Source organism: Macaca mulatta, chromosome 7 (genome assembly GCF_049350105.2).
Source record: "Macaca mulatta isolate MMU2019108-1 chromosome 7, T2T-MMU8v2.0, whole genome shotgun sequence".
In the NCBI taxonomy this organism is placed as follows: domain Eukaryota; kingdom Metazoa; phylum Chordata; class Mammalia; order Primates; family Cercopithecidae; genus Macaca; species Macaca mulatta.
The window spans coordinates 11,393,753-11,405,734 of NC_133412.1; the positions used below are offsets into that span (position 1 = coordinate 11,393,753).

Consider the following 11,982-nt stretch of genomic DNA (forward strand, 5'->3'; position numbering starts at 1 on the left):
GAGGGCAGTGGCGCAATCTCAGCTCACTTCAACCTCCGCCTCCCAGGTTCAAGCGATTCCCCTGCCTCAGCCTCCCAAGTAGCTGGGATTACGGGTGCACACCACCACGTCTGGCTAACTTTTTATATTTAAGTAAAGACAGGGTTTCACCATGTTGGCCAGAATGGTCTCAATCTCCTGACCTCGTGATCTGCCAGCCTCGGCCTCCCAAAGTGCTGGGATTACAGGCTTGAGCCACTGTGCCCGGCCTCTTCCTCAGTTTTAATCAAGTCTACTGAGTTTACTACATTAGGGAACTTCGACTAATAGTGGGAAAATAAAGTTAGAGAACTAGGTAGATGTTTATCACCATCCATAGTTGCGGACCTACAGGTTTTTTTTAAAACATAACTATGCCTTATACTGGAAAGTAGGGAGAAAAAAGTAAGGTAGCAAAACACTATGTTACCACTTAGGTTAAAAAGTGTGTGTCTGTGAGGGACTACTTGTATATTCACTAAATATCTTTTGAAGGATACAAGAGAAACTGGGTACAAAGGTCACTTCTAGTGAGAGGATATGTGTGGCTGGGGGGTAAAGGGAGAAGACTTTTCCCTTTTGGGCCTTTTGAAGTTTGTATAATGCGCAAGTATGTTTTAACTTAATTATAATGTATTAGTAGTATTATATAAATATTTTCTTAAATGGCTATATAAATACCTGAATCTTTGGGAAGACTTAGGGCTTCTTACACCTAGAAGTAGATGATTATGACTATTCTAGCATGTTTTGGTGAATTCGCCAAATTCCAATTTACTTTCCCTGTTAGAATAACTCAGTATTTTCTGGAAATATTCAACAGGGAGTAAAAAATACTCGATTCTGTTTTACCTGTCTTCTTGGACTCAAAAATGGAAAAATATATATAATTGGCCCTCTGTATCTGTGGGTTCAGCATCTGTGGATTCAACCAATTCCCAATCAAAACTGTTTAGTTAAAAAATACATCTCTACTGAATATGTAGACTTATTTTTCTTGTCACTATTCCCCCAATAATACAACAACTATTTACACAGCATTTACGTTGTACTAGATATTACAAATAATTTAGAAATTATTTAAGGTACATGGGAGGATGTGCAAAGGTTATGTGGAAATACTACACTACTTTATATCAGGGATTTGAGCAGCCTAGGATTGCGATATCATTGGGAGGTCCTGGAACCAATCACCCACATGAGATGAATGCATACATACATAAAACACTGTCACTTTAAGGATCAGTTTTGACCCTTGTTTGCCTACTAAAGGTATTTCTGATTCTTTCAAAACTGATAAGACTCTCTGCATATGAGCAGATATACCAGTAAAATAGTATTCAACTCTCAAAACGACGAGCTAATATAAATTAATTCAAAAACTCTATCTTCATTATTTGGACTAATGTCACCACCCTATGACACTTGTGCCTAATTTCTACAGTACAAGAAGTCAGCAGGGTTAAGTATAACCTAAGCCTTGGAAAAAAGGGTAGATCATCCTTTAAGAATTAAAAAAATCAACAAAAATGATGCTAGAGACATTCAAAATCCTTTTATAACAACGGTTCTTAAACCTTTCTTGTTCCAAAACTTGTAAGGATTATATCACATCCCTATCAGTTACCGTGGTTGGGCACCACCATATCTCCTGGGCTGAAATCAGAACGTGTATTAAGGTTTGAAAATGCCTCTTCTCTTAGGGAACACCTTCTTCTCCAACAGAAGAATCATACGCAGGCTCAAGAAAATACGACTCCTAAGTCCAAGACTTAACTATAACAAAAATTAACATATTAACTTTCATTGAAAAATAAAATATCGGCCAGGCGCGGTGGCTCAGGCCTGTAATCTCAGCACTTTAGGAGGCCTAGGTGGGTGGATCGCCTGAGGTCAGGAGTTCGAGACCAGCCTGGCCAACATGGTGAAACCCCATCTCTACTAAAAATACAAAAATTAGCTGGGCGTGGTGGCAGGCACCTGTAATCCCAGCCACTGGGGAGGTTGAGGCAGGAGAATCGCTTGAGCCCGGGAGGCGGAGGTTGCAGTAAGCTAAGATTGTGCCATTATACTCCAGCCCGGGCAACAGAGCAAGACTCTGTCTCAAAATAAATAAATAAATAAATAAATAAAAGTAAATAAATAAAATAAAATCTCTCATCATATTGTTTCACGTAAACTCTGGATTCAAATTTCCAACTGCCTACTACTCAACTCCACATGGATATCCAACAGTCATCTATTCTTGAACTTAACATATTAAAAATAGAACCCTTAATGTCCCCCCGCTCAAATCTGCTCCTTCCAACAGTCCCTAACTCAGTAAACAGAACCATCCTCCTCCCAATTTCTCAAGCTTGAAATAAAGGATTCATCCTTGATTTCCTTTTTCCTTAATTACCTACATCCAATTTGTTGACTTTGCCTTTATAAAATATTCCTAAGCTGTCCATTTTTTCCATTTCCATTACCACCATTCTAGACCAAACCACCAACTCCTTTAGACTATAATAGTTTCCTAAATGCTCCAGCCACACTGGCCTTCTGTCCTTCAACTTTTCAAACTTATTTTCATTTTGTGGCTGAGCCATTCTTTCTGCTTAAAATATTCCTCCCAAGCACTCACCACCCAATCAAGAATAACCCCACCCTCACTTACAATCATTCTCTATAGCAGTACCCTGTATTTTTCCCCCACCACATTTATCACCATCTGGAAATCAGTTTATGCACTTATTGCCTACGACCTCTCACTAGACTGCTAGCTCCATGAGAGCACGAACTATGTTCATTGTACCTAGAATAGATACACCTATTCTGGTATCTACTTTTTCTTTTTTTGAGATGGAGTGCAGTGGCACGATCTCAGCTCACTGCAACTAACTCAAGGACAGAAAACCAAACACTGCATGTTCTCACCCATAAGTGGGAGTTGAACATTGAGAACACATGGACACAGGGAGGGGAACATCACACACCGGGCCCTGCTGGCGGGTGGGGGGCTATGGGAGGGACAGCATTATGAGAAACACCTAATGTAGATGACGGGTTAATGGGTACAGCAAACCACCATGGCAAGTGTTTACCTATGTAATAAACATGCGCATTCTGCACATGTACCCCAAAACTTAATTTTTTAAAAAAAGAGCCAGTGTGTGTGATTCACTCCCATTACCTTACCTCTAACCATCAACAGGTAACCAACAACAGGCCAGAAAGTTAAGGCTCCCCTGTCCACATTGCTAAGCAAGGAAAACTAGGAGCACTGGCCCAGACAGTTCATATGTAACATGAACTGCGGAAAAATAAACCTCTGAAATAAGTCACTGAGATTTGGGTGCTGTTTGTTACTGCAAAATCACCTAGTCCATCCAGACTGATGAAGTGTTCAAGCAATGCGGTGGGTCACAGAATGATTCAGTCAGTCCCACTAAGTGGTTACTTGCAATGTAAACTGATGTCACTAGATACACATATTTAATTCCCTTCTGATTACAGTTTTCCCTCAGTAGCTGAGTACGACTGGCTCCAGGACCACCTCAGATACCAAAATTCGTGGATAATCATGTCCCCTAGTCAGCCTTCCGTATTCATGGCTTCCACACAGATAACCCATGGATGCTGAGGGTAGACTGTATTACCGAGTTGCCAACAGGTCTGCTGACAAGGATCGAAAAAACTGTTTACATGGAGTTTTAAGGAATTCTTGTCTCTAATGCTATTTTTCACTAAATGAATAATTCACTCAAATGATGAATGCCACCCATACAGGCTTCTTGAAAAACCATCTGCCAGACTTTCTTCAACTGGGAACATATTTTGTAGGCAAGAATAACTGCTTTTTGTTTCCTTATTTTCTATACCAACTATTCAATAATTAAGTAATTATTGAGTCCAGGCCACTCTAAGGGAAAAGAATAGAAAGGTAGGTTGGCTAAAAGGCAGAAGTCGCTGAATGCTAGGTCAGGAATTTGGACTTTATCTTGTAGACAAAATAGACTTACGGAGAAATTCTGTATATGAATTACATGTGAAAAAACTATTCTTGACGATTATTTATATGGCAGTTGTGGAACAGGAAGGTGAAGAGGGATAGTTTTTTTTGTTTTGTTTTGTTTTTTAAGACGGAGTCTCGCTCTGTTGCCAGGCTGGAGTGCAGTGGCGCAATCTTGGCTCACTGCAAGCTCCGCCTCCCGGGTTCAAGTGATTCCCCTGCCTCAGCCTCCTGAGTAGCTGGGGCTACAGGTGCCCACCACCACACCCAACTAATTTTTTGTGTTTTAGTAGAGACGGGGTTTCACCATGTTGGCCAGGATGGTCTCGTTCTCTCCACCTTGTGATCCGCCCACCTCAGCCTCCCAAAGTGCTGGGATTACAGGCGTGAGCCACCGTGCCTGAAGACGGCCAGTTTTTAACTGCTGTGCCATGAATCCTCCATGGATGAAAGGCCAAATTTTAATCAATATACATAATTCATTTTTGCTACAACAGTAAATGTACTGTTATTGATTATATTAAGTGGCACAGGGAATGGCTAGGACATAGGTTTTTGAAAGTAAGAGTAAAACGCATACTGAAATGTCAAGCTGGCACTTAAGTATGTGGTGATGGTCAAAATCTTACTCTGTGAGTAAGAGGGGCAGCCAGGGCAGTAATCGCTTAATAGTTCTGAAAGGCAATTAAGTGAACAACAGACGCTTTGCTACTGCTGGGAGGTATTTTCATATTGTAGGAATTACGGGTTGTACTCTGATTGGTTTGTATTTTTAATTCCTTCAAGATACTCGGAGCATCTGCGCAGTACTCCAACAAACTTCGTCTTTCCCCAGCAACCCATTCCTTCATTTCTTTACTCGTTCAACGAATATTAAATACATGTTACAGACTAATTACTGTTCTACGCACTAGGGAAACATCAGTGGACAAAACAAAAATCCCTGCTGTACTGAAGCTTATATTCTATCGGCTTTTAAATTCCATCCTAAGATTTCTTCCTCAACCCTATCATATAAATAGCTTTTAAAAATGCCTTTAGAAGAAATAATCTATGATGAATCACAGTAAGATGTCAAAGACTATCCAGAGGCTTCCTCCCCACAGGTCTCCCTCCTCCCCAAAGAACTCCCTCCAAAAGTAACTATTTTACAGATTCTCAGAGTTGTAAAGGACCTTGGAGATAATTTCAGATGATATTAAATGACTTGCCCAAGAACACTTAGTTACTAACAGGCTTAGCATTGTGACTTACAGGAATAGTGCCTTTCCCACGGTAACACCAAGCTGTGCATCTTAAGAGTGTGCTAGTGAGCAGAGGAGATGCTAGAATGAGCACCTCATGACTCATGCATAGGTGGTAGGCTTCTGGGTGACTTGCTCAAGGCAAAAAGAATTTCAGACAGTATATAAAACTGAATGAAAGAGGCGTGGTTACAGGAAGCCAAAAAGGGAGTCCTTTCAGAATACCTCTTCTCTCATTTCTACCCTCATGATGCCGCAAGAACAAGAATGGTAAATACAATGCCGAAGTCTCCAAAGTTAAGGGGTATTAAGCTGGTAGTGAAAAAAATACTTAGCTGAGCAAGAAAGAGTAAATACAACATTTGAACCTGGCAAAGAAAAGTCAAATTACGCCAGGCACGGTGGCTCACGCCTGTAATCCCAGCACTTTGGGAGGCCGAGGTGGGCGGATCACCTGGGTCAGTAGTTCAAGACCAGCCTGGCTGACATGGTGAAACCCCGTTTCAACTAAAAATACAAAAATTACCCGGGCGTGGTGGTGGGCGCCTGTAATCCCGGCTACTCAGGAGACTGAGGCAGGAGAATAGCATGAACCCAGGAGGTGGAGGTTGCAGTGAGTCGAGATCTTGCCACTGTACTCCAGCCTGGGAGACAAGAGCAAGACTGCGTCTCCAAAAAAAAAAAGAAAAGTCAAATTACACCCTTCCAATTTAAAAAGTGGATGCTATGCTCCTAGTAAAAGTACCATTTGTATTAGGTTTAAAGTGTTTAATTAAAAAACATTATATTCCTAAATACATTTTCCAGAAAGCACCAAATTAACTAACATAGATCAACAAGTATAATGACTCATAAAACATCAATATAACATTGACAGGTGTAATGTTATGATGCATCTTGTTACAATACTTTTTTTTTTTTTTCCCCTGAGACAGGGTCTTGCTTTGTCACCCAGGTTGGAGTGCAGTGACATGATCATGGCTAACTGCAGCCTCCAACTTCTGGACTCAAGGAATCCTCCCACCTCAGCCTCCCAAGGAGCTGGGACTACAGGCACATACCACTACACCTGCCTAATTTTATTTTATTTTTCAGACAGATTTCGCTCTGTCGTCCAGGTTGGAGGGCAGTGGTGCGAACTCTGCTCACTGCAACCTCCGCCTCCCCGGTTCAAGCGATTCTCCCGCCTCAGCCTCCCCAGTAGCTGGGACTACAGGCATGTGCCACCATGTCCAGCTAATTTTTTTTATTTTAAGTAGAGACGGGGTTTCATCAATTTAGCCAGGATGGTCTCGATCGCCTGACCTCGTGATCTGCCCGCCTTGGCCTCCCAAAGTGCTAGGATTACAGACATGACCCACCGGCCCTAATTTTAAAATTTTTTGTAGAGATGGCGTCTTGCTATGTTGCCCAGGCTGGTCTCAAACTTCTGGGCTCAAGCTTTCCTCTTACCGTTGGCCTCCCAAAGTGCTGGGATTACAGGTGTGAGCCACTGTGCCTGACCTGGACAAGAATTTTTAAAGATAATTCCTACTCCCTTGCTAAAGGAGTTCTACTCACCTCTTGCTTGTAAAACTGTAGCAATCTGGAGCCAGGAGCGGTGGCTCATGCCTGTAATCCCAGCACTTTGGAAGGCCGAGGTGGGCAGATTACCTGAGGTCAGGAGTTCGAGACCAACCTGACCAACATGGTGAAACCCATCTCTACTGAAAATACAAAATTAGCTGGGTGTGATGGCACATGCCTGTAAACCCCGCTACTCGGGAGGTTGAGGCAGGAGAATCGCTTGAATGCAGGAGGCGGAGGTTGCAGTGGACCAAGATCACGCCATTGCACTCCAGCCTATGCAACAAGAGCAAAACTCCATCTCAAAAAAAACCAAACAACAACAAAAAAAGGTAGCAATCTATACATTTCAACAAATCAAAACTAGTCTAATCTCTCAAAGTAAAGACTCATGACCAAATTTAAGCCTTATTTAGTATTCTAATAGAAAAAAATATTTTGAAAAATCTTTCCAAAAAAAGGGAAAGGGCAAGGCTTGCTAAGAAAGAATTGAGGCCAGGTGTGATGACTCACGCCTGTAATCCCAGGACTTTGGGAGGCCGAGATGGAAGGATCACCTGAGGTCAGGAGTTCAAGACCAGCCTGGCTAACATGGTGAAACCCCGTCTCTACTAAAAATATAAAAATTAGCCAGGCGTGGTGGTGTGCTCCTGTAATCCCAGCTACTTGGGAGGCTGAGGCAGGAGAACTGCTTGAACCTGGGAAGCGAAGGCTTGCAGTGAGCCAAGATCACACCACTACACTCCAGCCTGGGCAACAGCGCAAGACCCTGTCTCAAAAAAGAAATAAAATAAAATAAGAAAGAATAAAATCAAGGAAAATTAATTTTAGGAATTTTAGGAAGAATGTAAACGACAGACATCAAGAGTCGTCATTAAAATCTTCATTAAAATCTCATTATGGGTCTCTGTGAATGGCAGTTAACATGTTAAGAAAATGATGAGAATCCCAACTTAATTCAGTGGTTCCACCACTCTTTAGCCTCCCAGATAAAAAACCTTGGCGATGCCATAGACTTTTACCTCCATTTTTTTCTATAATCAACTATGTTCCAATATTTCTGCCTTCAAAATGTCTCTTTGGAATACAAAGCAAAATTCCCAGTTTCAAAAGAACACACACAAAAAATACTATGACCATTAAAAAGAGCATTTTTCTCAGAATCTGTGGAAAGAGAGCAAATTTAAAAAAAAAAAAAAAAGTTTTTGGCCGGCGCGATGCCTCATGCCTGTAATCCCAGCACTTTCGGAGGCCAAGGCAGGCAGATCACAAGGTCAAGAGATTGAGACCATCCTGCCCAACATGGTGAAACCCCATCTGTACTAAAAATACAAAAATTAGCTGGGCATGGTGGCACGCGCCTGTAGTCCCAGCTACTTGGGAGGCTGAGGCAGGAGAACTGCTTGAACCCAGGAGGCGGAGCTTGCAGTGAGCTGAAATCGTACCACTGCACTCCAGCCTGGCAAAAGAGCGAGACTCCATCTCAAAAAAAAAAAAAAAAAAAAAAAAAAAGAATGGAACATATACATGATGTGCTGAGTCAAAAAAAATTTCACAGAAAGAAAAAGGCTAAATTCCAGTTTTATAAAAAGAAAAATAGTTATCAGCATAAAAAAAGACTTGAAAGAAATAATCACATTAAAATATTAACAGGCTGGGCACGGTGGCTAATGCCTGTAATCCCAGCACTTTGGGAGGCTGAGGTGGGCAGATCACCTGAGGTCAGGAGTTCGAGACCAGCCTGGCCAATATGGCCAAACCCCGCCTCTACTAAAAATACAAAAATTAGCTGGGCGTGGTGGTGCACACCTGTAGTCCCAGCTACTCAGGAGGCTGAGGCAGGAGAATCGCCTGAACCTGGGAGGCAGAGGTTGCAGTGAGCTGAGATCACTCCACTGCACTCCAGCCTGGGCAACAGAGCGAGACTCTGCGTCAAAACAAAACAAAACAAAAACCAGAAAAATCATTTTCATTGGCAAGTCTTTGAATATAGTGTTTCCTCACTAAAATTCCCCATCCACCCCCCCCTTTTTTTTTTTTTGAGACGGAGTCTTGCTCTGTCACCCAGGCTGGAGTGCAGTGGCACGATCTTGGCTCACTGCAAACTCTGCCTCCCAGTTTCAAGCGATTCTCATGCCTCAGCCACCTGAGTAACGGGATTACAAGTGTGTGCCACCACGCCCAGCTAATTTTTTATTTTTAGTAGAGATGAGGTTTTGCCATGTTGGCCAGGCTGGTCTTTAACTCCTGACCTCAAGTGATCTGTGCAGGCTAGTCTTGAACTCCTGACCTCAAGTGATCTGCCCGCCTCGGCCTCCCAAAGTGCTGGGATTACAGGCGTAAGCCACCGTGCCCGGCCCATCCACCCTTATTTACTGTATATTTACAGACAGGGTCTTGGTCTGTTGCTGCATTGAAGTGCAGTGGCACAATCTCCGCTCACTGTGGCCTTGACCTCATGGGCTTACGCGATCCTCCCACCCCAGCCTCCCAAGTAGCTGGGACTACAGGCACTTGCCTCCATGCCTGGCAAAATATTTTATATTCTCGGCCGGGCGCGGTGGCTCAAGCCTGTAATCCCAGCACTTTGGAAGGCCGAGACGGGCGGATCACGAGGTCAGGAGATCGAGACCATCCTGGCTAACACCGTGAAACCCCGTCTCTACTAAAAATACAAAAAACTAGCCGGGCGAGGTGGCGGGCGCCTGTAGTCCCAGCTACTCCGGAGGCTGAGGCAGGAGAATGGCGTAAACCCGGGAGGCGGAGCTTGCAGTGAGCTGAGATCCGGCCACTGCACTCCAGCCCGGGCTACAGAGCAAGACTCCGTCTCAAAAAAAAAAAAAAAAAAAAAATTTATATTCTCTGTAGAGATGTGGTCTCGCTATGTTGCCTAGGTTGCTCTCGAACTCCTGGCTTCCAGGGATCCTCTTGTCTTGGCCTCCCAAAGTGCCGGGATTACCAACCTTGCCTAGTCCCACCATCCACCCTTCTATTCAGTGCCCTACATAAATCCTCCAATTGTTGGTTCTTTGCAGAAGCTTTACCCAGTTCAGTTCTGCATTCATCCACTGTACTAATGAAGAGTGTCATACATATTTTTTGTTTTTAATCTCATAACCCAAACTAGATTAATCTCCCTAAGGTTGGTTGCCCTGGCACATTTCTTATTTTATTAAGTTTTATTATTTTTTATTTCAATAGGTTTTTGGGGAACAGGTAGTGTTTGGTTACATGGATCAGTTCTTCAGTGGTGATTTCTGAGATTCTGGTGCGCCCATTACCCGAGCAGTGAACACTGTACCGAATGTGTAGTCTTTTATCCCTCATCTCCCTCCCACTCTCTACCAAGTCCCCAAAGTCCATAGTGTCATTCTTGCGGCACATTCCTTTTGTATAGCCAATTGGGTCTACCACCCTGTTGGGCATATAGGCCATCAAAAGCTTTGTGACTGATGAACAACATTTAAAAGCTCTGCTATAAATAAGTGTAAACTGCTGATTTCTTACTAAGTGATTTTGCTTTTGAACTTTATTCCTTGTCAAGGAGGTATTAGTTTAAGTATAACCATTTCAAGCACAGAATAACCACTCAATAAGTTTTAGGGGTGAAAACATTTAACATATAATTTTTAATTTTAAAGTAATACATAAGTTGCTAAGACTAACACTTTCAAAACTTTCAGGAAAGGACATAAAGGAATTCAAAATATAAATTATAACACACACATAAAACTTATGAACTCTATTTATCTTAAAATAGTCAATGGATTTTTGTTCAGACACAAACCTTAAGTATAATCAAGAGCAGAAAACTTGAATGGTGTATGAATGAATGTATGTGTACACAAAAGCACACTCAGGTCTCCGAAGTTGAAATAAATGAAATGAAAGGGCTTTGTAAACTAAAAAGAGCCACAGATAAAGGCAGTAGTAGAGCAGCAGAGTTAAAAGCGTGGAGTCAGCCTGCTTGGGTGTTAATTATATTAGCTATGTAACCCTGCACGGTACAAGTTACAATACTAAAATTCCCTGTGCCTTAGTTTCTTCACTGTCAAAATGGGGATAACAGTATCTGTCCCAAAGCAAAGCTCTTAATACGCCTAGGGCATAGAAAGCACAAAATAAATATTGTCCATCCTTATCATCACACTGGCTAATATTATTATTGGCTAATATTAGTTATTAGCCAAGTAAAAGCCTCAATGGATGATGTTTCAATTCAAGTCTGAAGCTGGCTATCCAAAGAAACTCCAAAAAACCAGCAGATTTAAGCTATTAGGTGGACTAGTTTCTAATAATTCTCGCGAGTGCTGAACTGATGATTATTACAGAACTAATTTCTCTTACAATTTTTTTTTAATCAGCAAAGAAACTGACATAGGTACCTCTGTTTTCAAGGAGCTTTAGAAGCCACAAAAAAACTCTTTCTTATCTCCATACTTAAGCAATTTAAGAGCGTAGTAAAAGCCTAGATACTGTTACAGACCAACTTTTCAGAAAATACAGTAAGGTTTTTAAAGTTGCAACCGACAATTCTTATGCATAACGTCAAGTTTTTGTCCTGCGAAACAAAAGCTCATCTGTCAGGAATCCGAGGACCCGTCGGAAAATAAGGAAATGCCTGGGCCGGGCCTAGGCGCTCTGCGGAAAACCTGTCCTCAAAACAGCTCGCCCCACACTCGTTCTGTCCTTCCCCTTCCCCGGGTGCAGCTGTCGACTCCACCCGAAGATAAATAAGTGACAACAGTTCCGTCCACGCCTCTCCCGGCCCAGGCCCCTGGAGCCCCCCAGCGCCCGCCGCCTGACCCTCCCCGCCGCGGCCAGCTGAGGGGCTCAGCCCCGCCCTTGCCACCCCGGCCCGCGACCCCGCAGCGCGGCCGCGAGCCCGGCCGAGCCGAGGCCGCCGCGGGGCCTGCAGGTGGGCCCAGGGCGCGGCCAAGCCCGGCTGGAGAAGCGCTGCCAGGGCAGGGCAGCTGCGGGCGCGGGGCTCGCACCAGCTCGGCAGTCACTTACCGGCGCCTCATGGTACCGCGGCGCCTCAGCCCAGGCTCGGCGCTGACGATCCGCGCCCGGCAGCCTAGAGCGTCCTTCGGCTTCTGGGCCGAGTCCCAGTCAGGGGCCATTCAAACGCGGCCGCGCGCGCGGCCCGCCGGGATAGCT

The 11,982-nt window shown here is 43.5% G+C and overlaps 1 protein-coding gene across 4 annotated transcripts in view; it reads right to left on the bottom strand.

The window, feature by feature from the left end:
* KATNBL1 (katanin regulatory subunit B1 like 1) overlaps positions 1-11,982 on the bottom strand; it is a 66,961-nt gene extending 54,979 nt beyond the window's left edge. For all 4 annotated transcript variants that reach the window (XM_077939075.1, XM_015141795.3, XM_077939076.1 and 1 more), the window contains exon 1: positions 11,836-11,982. The gene's annotated coding sequence lies outside the window, so the exon portion shown is untranslated. The remainder of the gene's footprint in view (positions 1-11,835) is intronic.